Here is a 22511-nt window from a genome sequence, read left to right as displayed (position 1 = left end):
GGGTGTTTTTACAGTGTAACACAGCGTGGTGATCCAACAGAATTTATATATTCTGTCAGTTAGCACACTGTATTAATCTGCACAAGTGATAGATCTAATCCAGAATCCCTGGCTACGAGCCCCCACTCTGTTAAAGACTCCAATCAAGCATGCCCACTAGGTCAGTGCCTTGTCTGGGATTGCTCAAGGGAAGCCCTTATTTATATATTTTTATGACATGTTATACTCTGGATGATAAACTCTTATATAACGCCCCTCTCTTTGAATTCCCCTGACCTCACTGAGCCAAGAAGTAGGTTTTTTTGCAATTTAAAAGATTTATTGAATAATTAAACAATATATATATATCACACTTTTATAAATAAATTGATAATTGATAACACACTTGTGAAAATGAGCAGTAATCAGCAATAGGTAATCCTACAGTGGCACAGTTCTTGGTTACTTATGAATAAGAACAGAGGACTAAGGTAGCAGAGAATGCTTTATATGGTTCAAGGAAATGCAAGGTGGGACAGAATGCAACACAGAAATAATTTGATATGATTTCAACAAGAGATAATGTGATCACTTTTCCTTTTGACAATTAACCCCCCCCCCCGCCCCCTATGCAATAGAAGATGGAAGGTAGAGCACAAAGTTCTCAGGAATACAATCAAATGTACAATACGAATTCAGTTCCCCCCTAGCAAGCTTAGAGAAACAGGGATGATTTTAAACACAGGCAAAGTACTTTAAAGGTGGTATGCAGGGAAAAATATGCTAAAAATGATTTTAATTCCCTATAAGAGATTCAGGGTGGGTGATAGCTACTTCAAATTTGTTCAGGATCACTTTAGCAATGCTCTATGAATGATTGTCAGGTTGCAAACGAATTTCAGCAAAGGAAAGCAAGAAGCTGCTATTTTGACACGTGAAGAAATTTGAGCCAAATCGCAAATCGCGGCAATTTGTACAAGTGCGTCGAGCGCGATTACGAAAAAAGTAGAATGAATAGGAAGTCAGGTTCATTGGAAAGCCTAGAATCTTAGCTTTATAATGAAAGTTAAATCTCGCTTCTAGCACAAACGGTTCAAGAGATACGGACGATTCCGTGAAGGTAGATTTTCAGAAAAGAAATTTTAAAGTTTCAGAATGACAGATGAGAGTTTTGCAGCTTTGAATCAACAGGAGGGACACAATTTCTATGATGCATTTCTCAATAGGTTAACATAGTTTGAATTAGATTATTTTAAACTAAGAGATTGGTTTTGCACAGTTCTGGCTGAGTACTCACACTATATTTTGAACAGGAATGCGACTTCGTCACGGATTGGGTCAGGATTGGCTGCGGTTCTCTCGCCACTGGGTACTGGTTCTGCGCACAGAGATCTGAGTCAGCTCTCAGCACTGCACAGCGATCTGGTCTGGGTCTGGTCTCTCTGGATCTCTGGTCTCTCGGGATACAGCACTGCTTTCTGGATCTGCTACCGGTTCTGGCAAAAGTTCTTGGCAAAGAATTCAAACAGCTCGCCCGGCTGTTGATTAGTTTGCAAATGATTTTGAGGCCTGCTGAAAAAGGATTCAGCTTGTGGATTCAGGCCTCTCTGCTACAAGTTCTGGAGTCTGGGTTCAAAGTTCTGGTCTCTGGAGATTGATGGATTTGAAGTCTGGAGTCTCCCGGCAAAGCGTCCCGCAAGAAAGTGGAAAGTGAATGTCCCTACCTGGGTTCCAGTGGCTCTTTTTATGTCTTTTGAAAATGGGTGTGGATGCTAACTTTCTTTGCCCAACCCACTCACGATTTGATAGGTCAAGGATTTCTCTTTGACCTGATTTGAGAAGGGAATAGTGAGTCAGAGTGATGAGGTAGGTTTATGGTCAGAGGATCCTCCCCTTGTCAAATTGCACACAAATCTATTTCTGATCCAAATACACATTTATCTATGTACCATTTTTCTAATATTATATGTCCAGTTAACATATTTTCTGTAGCACCAAACCATCCGATCCCTGTCTTTGTAAGATGTCATGTCCACTTTTGACAGAATTCTGCCCTTCTCATCCAGATAACGACCTCTAAACTTTTCCAGATTTTAAACAAATGTGCACAAGGGATATGGGTTTCAGATGATAAAGTGTCAGATTTTTAACATGCATACATTTGGAGTAACAACCTTATTTTCCGCTACTACTGCCCAGAACATACCACAGAGTCCTGACACCTCTTAAAATGTGCACAGAAAAATCACAAGAATGATGATATTATTTATATAATTTTTAGAAGTCCGCACTATGAATTATCCATCTTTTTAAAATTATGCTCTGGCCCCAAAGGGGTGTGGTTTTCCAAAGCACATGGTGGAATTTCTGGTTTGTCCACTTCCCGCAAGCTCAGCTTGCTCACAGAGGCACTTCTCCTCCCTCTTCTCCCAAGAGGAAGCTATTTTATGACCCCCCCAATATAACATTTGCCTGAGCCCAAGACAGTGCTTTGTTCAGTTTCCTGCAGTCCCCAGGTGCCACTCCCCTAATTCAATCAGAGAGGTGTCATCTCCTTTTGGCAGGGGCAGCAGAATGCAACCAGGCCTGGGAACACAGCTGCTGATCAAGTTTCAACTCCTGTCGGTGGTAGTTGTCAGGCAGAATTCAATCTCTTTAAGCCAGGCTTCAGCTAAATGTCACTTTGGTTCCCAGTTTTCTACATTCAAACCAAACTTGCAATTTTTACACATGCAGCTAGAACACTGATTCTAAGTTCAAAACTATGACATTTAAACCACTGCAACCTATGTGACACTCAAAAGTAGGTCACTCATTTATTCTAAACATTTCTATTTTAGTGGCTTTAAACCCAACTTCACTTAAGCTGCTGACATCCCTAGCTATTTTCAATACGTACATTAGACAATAACTTCCTTCAAGTCATTTCAGAATATAGTTTTGCATTGTATCCACCTCTTAGTAAGTCCTTCTGTGGCCTGGTTTGGTACATTTGTTCAGTTTTACACAAGTGTCTGGTGGTTTTAAAACGCCGGCTTTCTGGTAGTGGTGAGCAGCAGTATTGCACCCATTTTTGACATTAATAACAACAGATTTTGAACAGCACCATATTCCTTAGCACTGATTTCGCTCATGGCGCTTCTGGCCCCTCACGCTCACACTGGTGGGTGGCAGGTCAGGCGACCATTTTGTTGTGCGCAAAGACTGCGCGGTTCTCCAGGATTCTGGCGCAAATGTGGGCTTTTCCGCCCTCTTGGATTTCCTAAACCCACAGCACCAAGTGTTGCAGCATGATAGTCCAAACGTGGGTCAGGACACCCAACATAGCCCACCTAAGTTCTCTACCCTTGAGTTGTCTACTGTTGAAGAGGATAGGATGTTCCCTCCCTTTGTCATCTAACTGGGACAAGACAGCTCCAATTCCGGTGTCGCAGTCATCCGTCTGGACGATAAAGGGTTGGCTGTAGTCAGGCGCACACAACACAGGTGCCATACACAGACTTTCTGTCAAGCCATCAAAGGCCCTCTGACAGTCTTCAGTCCATTTAACCTTTCTAGGTTGTTTGGGCAAAGTCAGAGCTGTCAGTGGTGCAGCTATGGTTCCATAGTCTGCCATGAAATTGCGATAATACCCAGTGAGGCCCAAAAAGGCTCTCACCTGGGTTTGAGTAGTGGGAGTCTCCCAGTCCTATACATCCTGTACCTTACGGGGGAGAGGTTGGATTTGACCCCCTCCTACCTCATGACCAAGATATTTGACTTTCCCCTGAGCTATCTGGCACTTGGTGGCCTTGATAGTGAGGTTAGCCCTTTTCAAGGCCTGCAACACCTTACCCAGATGCGTCAAATGTTCTTCCCAAGTGGAACTGTAGACTGCAGTGTCGTCTAAATAAGCCACACAAAAGGCTTCCAGCCCACTGAGCGCATGGTTGACCAATCTCTGGAAGGTGGCAGGGGCATTCTTCAACCCAAAAGGCATGACCCTAAACTGGTAGAGTCCCTCTGGTGTTGAGAACGCCGTCTTTTCCTTGGCATGGTCCGTCAGAGCTATTTGCCAATAGCCTGAGGTGAGGCCAGAGGTGCTCACAAATTTGGCAGCACCTATGGTGTCCACGAGCTCATCAGCCCAGGGCAAGGGGTGCGCGTCAGTTTTGGTGACGGCATTGACTCCTCGGTAGTCCACACAGAACCTCCAATCCTTGGTACCTGCCTGGGAACTTGCCTTGGAAACAAGGACCACGGGAATGGACCAGGGACTGGTTGAGGGTTCAATAACACCCAGATCCAACATCTTGGCGACCTCAGCCTGGATGTGGTTCTTAACAGTGTCTGACATACGGTAGCTCCTGCTTTTGACAGGAACGCTGTCACCAGTGTCAATCTCGTGCTTACACCACTTTGTAAGGCCTGCCGTCAGTGAAAACAGAGAGGCATACTGCTGGAGCAAAGTCCTGCAGGCCCTCTGCTGCTCTGTTGTCAAATCTGGAGGAGAGAGATGCACTCCCTCCACTGAGCCATCCTGAGGGTTGCTATACAGCAAATCAGGAAGGGGCTCACTCTCATCCTCTTCTTTCTCTGAAGCTAGCAAGAGACATGAGACTTCTGCTCGCCTGTGGAAAGGCTTGAGCCGATTAACATGAAATACATGAGGGACTACCCCTGGGATTCCCAAGTCAACCAGATAATTGACCTTTCCCATCTTGGAGATTATCCTGAAGGGTCCAGTCCATTTATCTGCCAATGCCCGAGGCTTGGTAGGCTCCATCACGAGGACCTCCTGTCCCGGAGTCCAATCCACTTGCGATGCTTTAAGGTCATGCAAGTACTTGTTCAGTTCCTGGCTGGCCTTGAGATTCGCTGTTGCCTGACCCATCATCTGTGTCATCCTCCATCTGAGCCCTCACACATAGTCCCCCACTTGCTTGGCGGGACCTGGAGGGGTGGCTTCCAAACCTTCTCTGATCAAGGCAAGGGCCCCCCTCACGGGATGTCCAAAGACTAACTCAAAGGGGCTGAAACCAACACCCTCTTGAGGTACCTCTCTGTAAGCAAACAGCAGGCATGGCAGAAGGAGATCCCATTTCCTCCTTAGGGGCTCTTCCAAAGCACCTATCATGCCCTTGAGAGTTTTATTAAATCTCTCAACCAGACCATTGTTCTGGTGATGGTAAGAGGTGGAGAACTTGTACGTGACTCCGCACTCTTTCCACATGGTCTTCATGTAACTAGACATGAAGTTGGAGACAACCTCCTTAGGGAATCCAACATGGGTGAAAAAGCCCAGGAGAGCCCTGGCACCCACCTTGGCAGGTACAGTCCGAAGGGGTATTGGTGGCATGATCTACCAAAACCATGATCAACCGATGTCCACCTGAAGTGGGAGGGTCCAGGGGACCGCCAATGTCGATGCCCACCCTCTCAGATGGTGTGCCAACCACTGGCAATGGATGCAGTGGGGCAATGACACTGCCTCCAGTCTTGCCAGACAACTGACAAGTTGGGCAGGTCCGGCAGTGGGAGTCCACAATCTACTCCCATCCGAGGCCAGTAGAAATGGGCAGAGAGCCTCTGCTTAGTCTTCTTGGTACCAAGAAGACCAGCTAGGGGCACCTCATTTGCCAACTGCAGTAGGAAGGGACTGTAAACCGTGGGTACCACCAACCTCTTGAGGGCACCAGGTTTAGGCTTAGTGGGCTCACTAACAAGGATCTCACTCTCCCAATATATCCGGAAGGTCCTAGGCACTTCTCCTTGTGCCTGTGACAGGGCCTGTTTCCTCAGACCCTCGAGAGAGTGGCACTCTCTCTGTACTTTACAGAAGTCTGCCTGGGAGGGTCCCCCTTCAGCTAACAAGCATTGAAGATCGGGATGATCCTCCGGGTTGAGAACCTCTCCCACAGGATAGTCTTCTGGCTCTTCTCCCACAGGAGTTGAGACGGGGTTTACCACTGGACCCAGCCTGTCCGGAGCATGGATCCCAATGGGTGCTGTAGGAACAGCAGGAAGAGAAGGAGCTCCCTCCACAGAGGTGGCCTTCTTGTTCTTCCTTTGTCTTGCCTTAGGCCGCGCCTTTGGCTCGGGTACCTGACTCACAGCCAGACCCGGGGTCACCTGTGAACTAGTGACCGCAGCAGCAGTCATGGGAAGACCATCCGAGATCAATCCCAACTCTACTAGATCATTACCTAACAGAATGTTAGCAGGGACATTGTCCTGAACCAGGACAGGAAGCTTTGCCGTCTTGTCTCCAATTATGAATGTGACTAAGGCTACAGGCGATAATTTGGGAGGCCCACCAGCTAACCCGGTGGTTCTCAGAGGAGCACCTACATAGTGCCCTGGCTTGAGCAGGGTCCTGTCCATCAATGACATTCTTGCCCCAGTGTCTCTCAAACCAGTAGAAGGCTGGCTATTCAGGAGGACACTTCTCAAAAATCTACGGGTGTTCTGTGGGATAGTCGCCAGTATTTCTGTGTACTGATCCCCGGCCCCAAGGGACACTAAGGAAATCTCTACAGGAGCACCAAATGCGATCCCTGTGAGGAGGGGAGGACAGTGGCCTCCACCTCAGACATGGGGTAAGGGTAGGTCAGGCTGACAGCCTGTACTCCAAGTGCCTTACCTTTACACTTGGAGTCACCCCTTTTGTGATCCAGAGCCCCACAATCGCAACAAGTGCTGGGAGTGCGGGGTACGTTACTGGAACCACTGGGAGCCTGCTTTTGCAGCAGGTGGACCACTACTCTTATTCCCACCCACAGATGACTTATCCCCACTAGATTTTTGCGTCTTAGGAGAGGAGGGTTTAGGTTTACCCAACTGTGACTGCTTTTGGGACTCCTCAGCTTTCTGAGAGGCCCCCTTTTCTTTGTCCTTTCCTTCCCACTGGAGTCCTTAGGGGACACCCGGTGGGAGACCCACTTGTCAGCCAGCCTAGCCAGCTTAAAGGGATCCAAAATGTTCTGGTCAGCATTCATACTGACGCAGCTCCGGTGAGTAGGCTTAAAAATAAAAACTCAAAAAACAACAGGTGGGACAATTCAACAAAAGTTTTCACCTTGTAACCATCAATCCACCCCATCATGTTCATGTGCGCAGCACTCACCCAGTCAACCCAAGACACATTCTCTCTTTTCTTAAAATCTCTGAACCTTTTAAGGTATTGGGTAGGTGTCTTGCCAAACTTAAATTAACAAGGGGGGTCCTGGGAGTCCCTCTGCCAGACATTAGTCCTGGTTGCGAGAGACTTACCCAGAGTCTTTAGCTCACTATCTTTCACAGAGAAGAAATATCCTAAACATATCAGTATTTGTCCTGCCCTGGGGCAGTCCAGCACCGAAATGCTAGGCAATTCTCCTCCGAACAAGAGTACCAACAGCATCCCCAGACACGTGTTTTGGTCTGGTTGGACCTCATCAGTAGGGAGGAGCTGTGCCTCTCTAAGAATAGTGAGCAAGGGGTCCATGTCTGGATTCCCCTAGTAACTTAGGGTGAGACCCAAAGTTACTTGCATATGCAAATTAACAAGGGGGGTCCTGGGAGTCCCTCTGCCAGACATTAGTCCTGGTTGCGAGAGACTTACCCAGAGTCTTTAGCTCACTATCTTTCACAGAGAAGAAATATCCTAAACATATCAGTATTTGTCCTGCCCTGGGGCAGTCCAGCACCGAAATGCTAGGCAATTCTCCTCCGAACAAGAGTACCAACAGCATCCCCAGACACGTGTTTCGGTCTGGTTGGACCTCATCAGTAGGGAGGAGCTGTGCCTCTCTAAGAATAGTGAGCAAGGGGTCCATGTCTGGATTCCCCTAGTAACTTAGGGTGAGACCCAAAGTTACTTGCATATGCAAATTAACAAGGGGGGTCCTGGGAGTCAAACTTGGCAATCAAAGCAGATTTCATACACTCATGCTGACCCCTTTCTTCCACACTCAGCTTCAGAATACAGTCATACCCAGTCTGAAGCACTCTGCTTACACTTAGCACAATCTCTTTTGTCAACATCATGAATTGCACAAGCCATTTCAAACGCTTCAATCCATTGGAGGATATCAGAACCCTCCACAAACACACCAACCAAATCTTTCATAAATTTAGTTGCTCGGGACCTGGCACTCTCACTGGGTTTCGCTGAAGTCTCCACTCTAGCTTTCTCTAGCTGGATTCTCTGACATTCAGTGTCCTGGTTCTTGAGTTCAAGGTCCTTATTTTTGAGTTCAAGATCCCTATTCTTGAGCTCCACTTGTTGAGCCAACTCCTCCTTCTTAAACTCAGCCTCTATTTCCAACTTGCGATATTCAAAGGCCAATTTCATCCTTAACAACTCAAGCTCCAAGGAATTGCTGTGGTTCGGAACAGAGGCAGCAGGAATGGTGGCATTCCCAGAAACAGATTCAGTAGAACCCCACGGGCAAAGTACTGATTGGTTGCATTCCCCCCTCATCAAGAGTTTCACCATCAGTCTGGTAGTCCACCAGGGCAGCTATCAGCTCAGCCCTAGACTTATCCACAAAGTCTAACTCCCTGGCTTCACAAGCACTCTGGAGAGCCTCTAAGCTCATCCTAGTCAATTTACCATTTGCAATTTACTCCATTGCTTATAATGCAGTTATTTTGTACACAACCAAACCTTAATTTAATAAAGTGCAGATATTTTATAAGTGGCACGGTTATACACTGATTCTTAAAACCATAATCATCCCACCGCTGCCACCAGTGTAAAGACTGGAGGGGGGTGTCTGTACTTCTGCTCTCTATATGGTAGAGGAGAGGCACAGAGGACCCCAGCCAAGATTCTCTATTATTGGTAACGTAGTCGAGCAATCAAGGCCTAGCTTCTCCGAGGTGATGCAGGCTGGTTCTTAAGTACAGTGTAGTCCCCGAACCCCCACAAAGGAATGTCCGCACACTGTATTACTGTAAACACAGTTTTTATATAATTAATATTCAAAGGTATGTACACAATCACAATAACACACTTTGTACTCGGAAATCAACAATGATAAATATATACAATTCTAAAGTGGTACCACCAAAATCTCATTAAAGTGCATCAACTGTACGGTTAAAATGTCACACAGATCAATACCAAGGACACCAGCAATAGAGATAGGAAAGAACGCAAGATGGTTGAAACAATAGGCAGAATACTGGCCCCTACCACTAGGCACAGTTCTGTGTGGAGATCCCCCCACCTGGCACCCTGCAAAATAAAGAAATATAGCACAAGCCCAGTCCATATATTGTTCACTTATTTCCTCCTATTAAGGTTTTACCCCCACAATGTACCTGGTGGAGTAGAGTTCTTTGAAGATGCGTCAAAGGATCCTTCTTGAGTAACTCCCTTTAAAGCAGGAGCCACGGATCGTCGAGAGGCGTTGAAGAAGGTGAACTTGTCGTCGACGGCGGCAATGAGAAGTTCAAGGGTGCTGAGACCCCGATGTCGATCCAGGCGGTGCTCGTCAGCGATGTCCTGCGACAATGAGGTGTGCGGGGCACCTCGGCGATGGATTGTTCAGGACCGCAAAGAGTTTCAGAAGAACTGTGGCCCAACAAGGGCGTCGAGTCGTCGAAGTCTTTGTGGCCTTCAGGTGGCGGGAAACCCACCGGCAGATTCTCCTCGGCGCGTTGGTCGGCCTCGACTTTCTCCAGCAGGACAAAGCGGTCGACGTTGCGGACAAGGGAGTCCTTGGATTCAAATGTTCTTAGGCAAAGGAGCGGGCGGCTCTGGTCATCAGCGGCACAGCATCAAGTGGTCCCCACGGCTGGGCAACACAACTTCGACGGGCCTCCAGCGGTTACACAAACCTGCGAACCCTGGTCGACGGCAGTAGACTTCGACAGCAGCGAGGGTCTGACTTCCAGGGAGCTTCGGCGAAGGTTAGCTGTGCTCAATGGTCCCTCGGAGCCCAAGAAGAGGGCGCCTTACCAGGTCCTCTCTCGGATCAGTCCTTGACGAGTTCGGCAGCTTTCAGATCAGGTCGAAGCAAATACAACAGCAAGTCTTCTTCTTCTTCCAGCTGGGCGTTGAGGATCAGCAGTTCCAGTAGTTACTCTTAAAGTGTAGACACAGCTTCTGAACAAGTCCCCAGATATACTATCTTGTCTCTCATCCACACTGCTGGGTCACTCTCAGCAGCCAATCTTACAGAAGGGCATTCATGCAGTCAGTCAGCCAATCAGGCACACAGTGCATTCAGGCCATCCTCCTCCCTCTCAGACACTCACAACAAGAAATGTGGATTGGGACAAGTACCCAGCCATTCAACACTACACACTGCATTCAGGCTAGTTTCGGGCAGGGCTGTCTCAGTCTTTGATCTCATACCTGAAACCAGACAGCCACAACAAGAAGTGCATATTGGTCACACACTCCATTCACCCAGGTTCCACCCACAGGGCGTACCCACAACATACAGTCATTCTGGACTGGACTTCACAACAACACCATATATGGAACTTCCACCCAACAGCCAGTCAGGGGCAAGGGACAGAGTCAGGGCTTCCCAGGACTTTGGGAAAACAAGGTAACAGGCAATAGAAAGCAAGAGCCACAGGGGCCATCTTGTTTTCCATCAGAAATCAACTGATTCCAATGGCAGGGCCTGTGTATCCCAAAATGGAGGATACTCAGTGCACCTGTCAAATTCAGCATGGAGCTGCCACCAGCCCATAACCTGCTCTGCGGGCCTCCCACAGGTGCCCAAACACATATACTAGGGGCACAGGGTTGTACCCCCGCCCATGGGTGCCGTAAGGGTATCCTATGGGTCTGTTCAACAAACCAAAAGAGAGAGAGCTGCACCGCCAGGAGTCCCACATTAACTCCTGCGCGGAAAACACAACAGAACACACGCAGTAAAGGACAAGGATACAGAGTCCCTGTCCTTCCAATGCATGTCCAGCATCACAGTGGTCCTTCCAGGAGCCGTACCTTTGGCAGCTCCAGAACGCTTGGCAGGAGACCCAAAAAGGTATGCGGTTTTTATAAATCAGTGCCGTCTACATTTCCAATGCAGGCCAGGAGCCTTTCCAAATGACCAATCTAAGGTGGCCTTTGTGCTTTCATATCTCAGTGGCAGTGCTGCAGACTGGTCGGTGCCGCTAGTCAATCGGGACAATCCCATCTTGCGAGACTTCCAGAGGTTCCAACTGGACATGGAGAAGTTGTTTGCCCGCCACTCCCAAGGTCAGGCATTGGATAATTAACTCTTGTCTCGGCGTTAAGGCAACCAAGATCTGTTAACGTACACCGTAATCTTTAATAGACTGGTAGTGGAAACCGATTGGCCAAACAACAAAAGAACAACACTGTTTTACCGTGGTTTGAGAGGGGAGTTAAAAGATGTTTTAGCTCAAGTGGCCAACCCACCCAGAAACTGTGCTGAATACATAGACTTGGTGGTCCAGCTTGATCATAGAATGCAGAACCGTAAGGCAGATCGAGCTAGAATGGACACTCGGGTATTTGTGCGTCCAAAGGAAAATGCTTCCAAGTCCACCGACATGTCTGAACCCATGCAGATTGGAGGAGTTCAAGGGCCGTTATCCAAGGCTGAAAGAGATAGGAGAAGACAACAGTTGTGCTTGTATGGCACGTCAGCCGGCAATTTCCTCCAAGAGTGCCCAGTGAAACCACCCAAGAAAGCAGTAGGGGTTGCTGGCAAGGTTGAGGCAGAGTCAGAGCCGGAAAACTTCCCCGCCTGACAAGCGTAGAGGTCCGCTTGTCGAGCGAAAAGAAGGACTCCTGGAACTTGTACCAAGCCTTGCCAATGATCCTCATAAGTCACCAACAGCCGTCTCGAATGCATGCAGTCAGAGTATATATCGACAGTGGAGCCATCAGTAATGATATGGATCAAGAATTGGCTACAAGGATGAATCTTCTTCTTTGCGAAAAGGCAACAACTGACTTAGTCACCACTATCGACGGTACTGAGATCTCTTCGGGTCCGATAACGCACTCAACGACAGAGATGACACTTTTGTGCCAAGACGGATGTCGGGAAGCCATTGTGTTCGATATAATCAAGGCTCCACAATTCCAAATAATTCTGGGAATGCCATGGCTAGAATCACACAATCCTTGCATCGACTGGCGTGCTAAGAGGCTGACCTTCTCAGTCGAATATGCTCATACTTGTTATCAAGGAAAAGAACCTTTGGTCAAAGAAGTGACAACGATCATGAGTCCAATTAATCCGCTACCTCAGGTATACCAAGACTATCAGGATGTTTTTCAGAAGGATCAAGCCAACACTCTTCCTCCCCATAGACCTTACGACTGTCAGATTGACCTTATACCAGGCGCACAGATTCCATGTGGTCGAATCTATGTGCTCACTGAACCTGAAAATCTGCATTTAAAAAAGTATCTAGACCAGTACCTGGCTAACGGTTTTATCCACCCGTCCAAGTCCCCGGCGGCCTCACCCTTATTCTTCGTGCCTAAGAAGGAAGGAGACCTTAGGACATGCATTGACTACCACGCATTGAACCAAGTCACTGTCAAAAACCGTTACCCCTTGCCTCTGTTTCCTGAACTATTGTATCAAGTTAAAGATGCCCGAATTTACACCAAGTTAGACCTCCGAGGAGCGTACCACCTGGTACGAATTAAGAAAGGGTACAAATGGAAGTCCGCCTTCTGCACCAAATATGGGCTATTTGAATACCAAGTGATGCCCTTTGGCCTTTGTAACGCCCCAGTGGCTTTTCAATATTTCATGAATGATGTCCTGCGAGAGTTGATTGACGTGTGTGTCGTAGTATACATCGATGACATTCTGGTATACTCCCCTTCTGAACAAGAACATGTGAAACACGTCCGTGCTGTTCTGGACAAACTTCGGCAACACAGATTATTTGCAAAAATAGAAAAATGCTTCTTCCATGTTACTGAGGTCGAGTTCCTTGGATTTGTCCTAACCCCTCATGGTGTACGCATGGATTCGCGAAAGGTTGATGCCATCCTCAACTGGCCTTCTCCAACCTCAATCAAAGGAGTTCAGAGTATGGTCGGATTCGCGAACTTCTATCGTCGCTTCATTCCAGGATTTTCGCAACTTGTGCATCCCATCACCTCTCTACTATGAAAGAACAAACGTTTTCAATCGTCAAAGGAGGCAGAGAAAGCCTTCCAGGACTTAAAACAAAAATTCTTCTCAGCTCCAATCCTGAAACACCCTCATCGAGATCTACCCTACGTGGTTGAGACCGATGCTTCCAGCTTGGCAATGGGAGCAGTCCTCTCGCAAAGAGATCCTCAAACAGGTCAACTTCACCCGGTGGCCTTTTGGTCACGGAAATTCATGGCACCAGAACTGAATTACGCCATTACAGACAAGGAACTTTTGGCCATCAAGGCGGCCTTCAAAGCTTGGTGGCATTATCTCTTAGGAGCAAGGCACATGATCACGGTAATCACAGATCACCGCAATCTACAGTACCTGAAGATGGCGAAGGCTCAATCATCTCGCCAACTCTGATGGGCATTATTTTTTGCTGAATTCGACTTTATAATTACTTACCGACCTGGTTGTCGAAATGGTAAGGCGGATGCCTTGTCCCGTATAGGGGTAGATGATGAATACACAAACCCCGACCCAGTACCCATCATTCCTGGGGGAAAAATCCTAGGAATAATAACATCTCTAACATTAGATGACATCCATGAGGAAATCACACATCTCGTTGATAGTAACATTCTGCAAGATTGGCCAACCAAAAGTATTCACCACTCAGTCTCAAACCATCTACCATATTTTCGTGGACGTTCCTATCTGCCTAGCAAAGAACTTCAGGAAAAGGTCATCTCAAATTACCACAAATCATTGGTAGAAGGACATCCTGGAATCACTATAACTGAAGCCAAGATCGAGCAGCACTTTTGGTGGCCAACATGGCGTAAGGACATCAAGCAGTTTGTACTATCTTGTGGAGTCTGTGCACAAAACAAGGACCATAAGAAGAGAGCACCAGGCCTACTGCAACCACTGGAGATTCCACCTACACCTTGGCATACATTATCTCTTGATTTTATTACTGATCTTCCTCCTTGTAATAGATTAAACACCATTTTAGTGGTGGTGGACTTATTTTCCAAAATGGCCCATTTCCTCCCATTGAAAGGCTTACCCTCAGCTTCAGTCCTGGCTAAGGAATTCCTAGAACAGATAGTCCGAATACACGGATTTCCTTCCACCCTGATTTCAGACCGTGGCAGTCAATTTATCTCACGCTTCTGGAAAAAGTGTTGTGATTTAGCTCAAATCGATATAAGACTTTCTACCAGCCACCATCCCCAAACCGATGGTCAGACCGAGAGGACCAACCAAACTTTGGAGCAATACCTAAGATGTATGTTACACCAAACAGAAAGCAGATGGAAAGATGTTTTGTGGATAATCGAATATGCCTATGACAATTCTTTACATTCCAGCACGGGGCAGAGTCCTTCATATACAATATACGGGATACACCCACGAACCTCCAATCTTGACCCGCCTCAACCTCTGGAAATGCCAGCTGTAAGGAGTTTTTACACTACCATCACTCAAGCCTTTAAACAGGCGACAGACCATCCGAGACAAGCTAAAGAAAGATACAAGAAATCGGCAGACATTCATAGAAGTGAAGCCCCAAAGTACCAAGTTGGAGATGAAGTCTGGCTGGCCTCAAAACACATACCAGTAAAGGGAACCCGTACCTTCAACCCCAGATATTTGGGTCCGTACACCATTAAGGCCATCATTAACCCGGTAGCTGTGAAATTAGACTTGCCTCCACACATGCGGATTCATCCGTATTTCACATCTCATTTTTTAAACCAGTGCAACCAGGGACCCGAGCATTGAAACCACCTAAACCCATCCTGGTTGATGGAGAACCTGAATTTGAAGTTAAGGATATTCTAGACTCAAAATTCATCAAATCAAAACTATTCTACTTAATAGACTGGAAAGGATATGAACCGCAAGAAAGATCGTGGGAACCTAGTGATCACATTCATGCTCCTCGGTTGTTAAAAAGATTCCATCGTAATCATCCGAGGAAACCAGGACCAATGGGAGAATCCACCGGTAGGAGGGCCTTGGGGGGGAGTGCTGACATGATACAAACTCCCAAACCTCTGGAGCTTATGGGCCTACCCCAGTCACTGGCAACCTTAGGGGCTTATCAAGCCCCATAAGTTTCTCCTAGGATTTCCTGGACTCAGACCTGGCGCCTTTGGCGCCAGGCTCATAATATGTGCTAATTGCATGGGACTACATTCACAGCCTAATAGGGCTGAGCCTTTCTGTATACCCTGGGTGTGGCTGAGGGACCACTTTACCTGAGAATGCAGGTTGTGGCTGAGGGACTATTTTACCTGGAACTACTTACAAGGCTATTCTAACCACACCCTACAGGCAGAACACGCTTTGCGTTATTCTGCACTCCTGCAGCGTAACACTCACTGTGTCTGCTCAGTACTCGAACTTCTACAGCCACGCCCGTCCTGAGATCCCGATCCATCGGCTCCTGAAAGAAGGAAAAGAAGAGAACAGGAGTTAGTACAGCATCGAAGACCTTACCTGCAGTATTCCATCCAATCGGCCGCGTCTTCAGCTGCTCTCCGGACCGATGCACCTGCAGAGAAGAAGGTATCTGCATGGGCACCCAATACTCACCCGGTGTCTGCATTCTTCAGGAATTTCATTGAAGCGGTTCTTCCCATTGCCGTCCTGGAGCCGCGCCGCGCCTGCAGAAAAGGAATAGAAACAACAGGTTAGTCGCACACAGAAAAGAAACATCCATGCAGACATGCAGCGCCACTCTCTCGCGCTAATACTCACCTGCAGAAAATCTGCTCAGTATCTTACGAAGAGACAAATCTTCATCCAAAAACCCCTCAAGACCGCGCCTGAAAGAAAAGAGAAACACAGGTTTAAACTTGGGCAATAAGAACATTAAGCACTTATACCAAGCCTCCATTGGCATAGAGACTTACCTGCTGAGTCCAGCTCTTCAAGACTGCGCAACAGCCCCGCAGGATCAGTGAAGTAACTTGGTCCAGGGAAAGACTGTGCATACCGCGCCCCTGCTAGCGATTGCAGGACAGAGAGCCTACCATTAAAAACTCCATGGCAAAAGCCTCCTGGAGTGATAACAAGGGAGAAGACGTGCGCAAGCATCATCACTGAAGCTGTGCAACGTCAGTGCTGGCATCATTCGTGCGGCTACGTGCTATGCCCCCGGGTGAGCATGAAAGATATAACCAGGAAATTGATTCCATTACTTTATTTTCTAGGTGTGTGCACGATGAGATGCCTTAGCTCTTCTGTGCTTCTACATTGCATAGAAAAGGAGTCAATGGATCTCCCAGTATACAGACCATAGGATTTATTTAATCAAATCTATAATTCCAGAAGCACATAGATTTCTGAAATATTTACTAATTTCCCAGGATGTACAGTCAATGCATATACCCCGCCCTTCAATATGTAGAAATTGCAGGGACCAGGGTTTAATCTATTTCCCTTTAGAGTGTTGGCCCCCTCAGGATTATTTTCCCTTCATTTTATACATACAAATGAGTTTCTTTTGGCTGTCTCACAGACAGGTGGGCACCTTCTAAAAGACTGGTTCAATTCTCCACCTCTAGGAACAGGTTGGCATCAGTCAGCAAGATGGAGCCAGGTTCTTTCCACAGCCTAGTATCCCTGTTTCTGTATTTGGACCTGCCTGCTGTCTCTTCCACTGAATAAGATCTGTCTCTTTAACTCCAGGTAGGCCTCTTTTGCACTGCTCTGTTGATAATCCAAAAAATGGGTCCAAAAAGGAAGGCAATCTATGCCATTCTCCTTTCTGTTGTTATCAATTCTCCCTTCTCTCCTTCTTCATATCCATCGGTGAGTGAGTGTGTGTGTGTTTCCAGAATCTAAGGGTTGAAACCACGCCCCTTAAAGGTGTGTATCATTTCTCTACTCTAATTTGTCAATGTATGCGATTGGACAGTGTTCCAAAGGTACCATCACTGAACCAAATCCTCTGTGGTCATTGGGCACATTAATGAAGTGGGCCGTCTGATGTAAGTAACTTCCAAAGCTAGGGTCCCTCCTATTTGATGTGATGACATTTTAGAGATTTCTGCACTAAACATTTGTAACTTTCTAACACAGCATATTCCACAAATATGATCGTATTACTAATTGGTTCATCAAATTGCTGTCCCTTAGGCAAATACAATAAAGTAATTATTATCTTGGGAAGAGATATGGGGAATGAGTTACAAAGGTTTGTCTTTTTCGCACAGATACTTTTATTCACAATTTCCATTTACAGCTCAGAATAATGGGTTCTCTAGCACAGACAGAACCGTATTTAAATTACTGGTGTGCTCAGCCTTTGTGTGATGATATCCACATTCACCTAATTTACATAATGAAGCCAACATCACAACAATATAATTTTACAACCATCTAATAGGGCTTTTTCAGCTGAGCAGTTTTAAAATAAATTTAGTCTCTATAAACTTTTGTGCAAACGTTATAAGTAATAAAGTGAATCCAATGTCATTTCAATGGAGCATTATTTCCTCCAAATATTATACGGCTGCTCCAGTTAATCCGTCCTAGCACAGAACATCTGGTGTTTCATCCTGTTAGTTCAGGGCTTAGGCTTTTATGACTTATGTGAATGCTTGGTCATGTTGAAAGTTCTTAGTAGTTAAGCTAGCATGGCTTTTTTTTTTACTGATCGCAGTATCACATTAGACCTGGCTGCCTCTTTGAGACAGACATCCAGTCCCAAAAAGTGCTTCATTCCTTCCTTCAGGAATGGACTTGTTGATTGTGATTAGATGAGATGGGGCCACTACTGACAGCTGCTCAGACTAATCCCATAATGGATTAAGAGATCAGGTGGCAAGATCCTGTGTCACCCCTTCTGGCTTTTGGCTACACTTTCTGTCTGGCTGCTCCAGTTAATCTGTCCTAGCACAGAACATCTGGTGTTTCATCCTGTTAGTTCAGGGCTTAGGCTTTTATGACTCATGTGAATGCTTGGTCATGTTGACACTTTCTGTCTGGAACTTCACTGCCAGTGGCCATCTTGGATCAGTGATATCACTTCCTGCGGCCATCTTGGATCAACCCCATCAACAGCTGAAGGCCAAAAGAGTCTCCACTGGGAACACCAATCAGGAAGAATTTCCCTCATCTCAGCAACACCAGAGACAATATCAGAGAGACCAACCACTGATGGACTAGGTGATCATGTGGCAAAGGCAGGTGTCATCCCTTCTGAACTCTGTAGGTGAGTCCAGCTAGGGGTGTCCCAGTTAAGGGCAGAACAGTGAAGGGTACTCTGAGAGTCAACTTCTTTACTCTTCCTTACCTCACCAACAGAACATTGCACTCTGGAATGCTCAGTCTGTGAGCAACACACCTTCCTTTATCACTGACTACTTTCACTCCAGCTACCCTCCCCTTGACCTTTTTGCTACCACTGAAACCCGGATTTCTCCATCTGACATGGCAAATCTGGTGGCCCTACACGACTCCAAACTATCCTTCATTCACTCTCCTTGACTGACTGGCAGAGGTGGAGGCATCAGACACCTACCCTCTTTCCACCTCAATGCCTCAAAAATCATCAATGCCACTTCCTCTCCTACCTCTAATGAATTCACCATCTTTACTATTGCCCTGCCTCACTCAGTTCACATTAAATACATGTATCGCCCTCCTGGTCCCACTGGACCATTCTTTGATGATCTTGGACAGCTCCTTGGTTCACTTTCCACTAAACATCACTTCATTCTCTTAGCTGGCTTTAACATTCCCTCTCGAACCACCTCTCAGAAATCTGACCTTCAGTCTCTTCTTAATGACTACGCTCTCTACTCTATCCGTAACCTACCTACCAACACTGGCGGTTACACTTTGGATCTCTTTTTCATCTCCACCTCTCTCTCAGCCACTAATACTACTGTCACACCATCTATGTGTGATCACTCAATTGTTTCCACCACTATCCCGTTTCCAACGTATAAACTTTCCTCACCACTTGCTTCACCTATTACTAAAAGGATATTTAAACCTTCTGCCATTCTCCTGTGCTGTAGCACCTTGCAGCTTTTGTTGCACTAGTTAGAATTACCATGCAAAATACTTCGGACCCAATAACAGGACAGACTCAACAAGAAGGTAAAATACTGCTTTAATTTCAAGAAGTAAAGGCAGGATCACACTGTCTTATCATGGTTGTAGCTTATATAATGCTAGATGTGTCATCTATGACGTCTATGATGTCATCCTGCATGGCAAACAGTAAAAACCTATCGAGGGGTAAGATTGGATTAGGGGAGCATCTCTACCTATAGAAAATATGCATGTTAGTCTCTCATTGGTGGTTTCTTATCTGTGAGACACACCCTGAGCTATTTCTAAACACGTTGTGGGAGGCACTATTCATAGCAGCAAATGTAGCAGCAGAAAACTACTTTGCAACATTGTACGTAAAAGTGCATGGCAGACTATTCTTATTGGTTGACAACCCAAATCCAACCTTGGACATTCGGCTTGCTAGCAGCACATACATGGAAACAAAACCCAGGTGGTTGGAGATACGTCAGTTCTTTCTTTGTTTCCCAATTAGGCCATCCGCTTTCATAGGTAGGCTTCATGCCAGTGTCTTCTGTTTAAAGGTTAGCCATGCCAGTCTGCACAGTCTCAGGACATCTGAGGGAGTGTAGTGTAAGGAAGGAATGGTATAAAACAGTAAGACAGACACAATTGACCACAGTTCAAGGGTGTTTATTGAACTTCAATATGGTTTGACTAGGTCTAAAGATGGGGGCAAACTACAACCATCAAATAATAAAACGCAGTCCTAGTGTCAAAATAAAAGAGCCTATACTAATAAACCTATTGCCAATCCTTACTTCTAAACACAAATCGTGGGGGAAACAATGGTGTATGAAAGAAAAGTGTTCAAGAAAGGATATGTCAGGATAGTTAAGCCGTTAGCTTCCCTTCAACATGTTTTCAGCACGGGACAAGGCAGCACACTCGAGCTTACTCTGGCTTTTCTAGCATGAGGATGCAGTTCAAAATCTCAGTATCAGGTCCTTCTGTGCCAGTCTCTTTGCCATTCAGAGTCTCTTACTTCAGAAGGCCTGATACAACAAACAAACATTGAAAGTTCCTTTCTCCTTAGGATTCTCATATGCACAACTTCTTTGGTGATTCACTGTTCACCCTGGGTCCCTCTCTGCCAGGCTCAGACCCACTTTAACACAAAACCTTCAATTAGTCTCCCTCCGCCGGGCTTGAACCAATTTATTTCATTTTTCCCAAACTTTCTCTATTGTATCAAAATCGAGGACTTTCGACTGTGCGCAGAATTTAGCTTGACCCGTTGCAGGACCACTTCGATTTACAATTCCTTTATAATTATATGAGTTTCACTTTTGCCACCTCTTAGCTGGATACCTTACAGAGACCTTAGATTGAGCACACATGCGGTGCCAGACCACTCTGTGAAAAGTATTGTATCTTTTCCTTTCAATGTTCAAACACTCATTAGCAGTTCAACTTCACTTGTGTCTTTTATCACACACGTTTTAACAATGTTCATTCCAGGACTCGCCATACAAAGTTGCTTCCTGCAACCTTGGCTTCAACACAGACCGGTCTTGTATCGGTCTCCCCAACTCACTGTCTGTGTTGATTTCACTGATGCTGCTTCGTTCCTGAAGCCAAGGACAGCACCACAGCATCTGATGCTTCTCCCAGCCTTGATTAATGATGCAGGAGGGCCTGGGTATCTCAGACACACAAAACAGGATTCTTCAGCCTGGTTTCCTGGTCTTACACTTTCCAAATTCGGTGGTCTTGAAATATCGGTTCCTTGTCGGAAAAGTCAATGGAATTTCCCTCCTTGTGTTCCCCTCCTGTTTTGTCGTCTTTCTTCTCTAGTGCAGCTGTCATCTCCGAAATGGATGTTCCCTCATGTGCTTTGCCTCGCTCAGAGTGTGCTCTCGTACCCCGCCTTTTATCCGTTTGGGGAAGTTTAATGGAAGTCAGGTGAGAGTAATTGTCAGTAATTGCTTGACCTCGCCTGACCAATGCAATGGGACATGTCAGGTACACGGCTCAGTGTTAGTCTGTTTTCTCACATAGCGGGCTGTCCATGTGAAAGTGTTCATGTTGTAAGGGGGGGGTAGAGTTCCTAAGTATCCTACCTGGTAGGAAGGGGTAAAGGTGTTACAGGGAAGGGGATATCGCATCTTACCATCTGGTGTCTCACTCCCACTCCCCAAAGACCACTCACCCAGGTGATCCTCCAGCACTAGTTCACCCCCAGAAATTGGATCCAAAAGCGATGGCCGTGTCCTGGCCACAAGGATGACAGATCTCTGGGGACTAGTGGGTGAGATACCTTCTGGTTTCTGACATGCCCTTCCCCTATTCAATGTAGCCACATTTGTTTCACAGGGAAACCAAGAAAGGAAATCGACATTCCATTGTTCTTTAACTTTTCGGTGCTGCGCAGTGAAACAGTAGGGTTGCAGGTCTAAGAACCATCGCATGACTCGCGGGTTAGAGTCCTTTTGTTGGCTTATCCACATTAATGGAGAATGATATGTGATGAGTGTGAAATTACATCCTAGGAGATATTATCTTGGATAGGTGATGGCCTATTTGATGGCAAGGGCCTCTAATTCTAACACAGAGTCATTTTTTTCAAACAGAAAGAGTTTTTGACTAGTGAATAGGATAGGGTGTTCCAAGCCATCACAAACTTGTGACAAAACTGCTCCTACCCCTGTAAGAAGCTTTTGAAAAATCTACTACCTTTAGGATCGGGTTCTGGCACAGGGTTTGTTTTAAGCTGTTGTAACATACATCATCCTATGAGTCCAATTAATCTTCTGGGGTTCAGCATTTTTTTATATGTCTGTCAACCTAGCTGTTCTGTCTGAGAAATGATGGATAAACCTATGTAATAACCAATTAGCCCTAAGAATGCTCTGAGGTCTCTTTTGGTCTTAGGCGTGAGGGTATCTAGGACAGATTTCACTCTTTCTCATTGAGGCTGAACACTGCCATTCCCCACAAAGAAGCAGAGGTATTTCACGGCTGATTGAGCGTGCTTACACTTGGATAGATTTGCAGTTAAGCCGGTTTCTGTGAGGGATCTCATAATAGTAAAGAGATGGAAAAGATGGTCTTTTGAAGTCTTACTATAAATGACTATGTCGTCAATATAAGCCCCAGGGAAAGCGGAGTAGGGCTGTAATATCCTTTCCATAAGCCATTGGAAAGTGCCGGGGGCCCTGTGTAAGGCAAAAGGGAGGACTTTGGACTGGAATTGTCCCAGGGATGTTGAGAAAGCTGTCTTTTATTGTTCACGCCCATGTACTGGGACCTGCCAGTACCCCTTGGTTAAGTCTAGGGTTTATAGGAAGGCAGTATTTCCAAGTTTATCAATCAATTCATCGATGTGCGGCTTAGGCTAGGCATCAAAGTCGGAAATGGCATTGA

The sequence above is a fragment of the Ambystoma mexicanum genome, chromosome 2p (genome assembly GCF_040938575.1).
Source record: "Ambystoma mexicanum isolate Mex_15411 chromosome 2p, UKY_AmexF1_1, whole genome shotgun sequence".
NCBI classification, from domain to species: Eukaryota; Metazoa; Chordata; class Amphibia; order Caudata; family Ambystomatidae; genus Ambystoma; species Ambystoma mexicanum.
The sequence above is the reverse complement of the archived record's forward strand: the minus strand, read 5'-3'. Positions refer to the sequence as shown.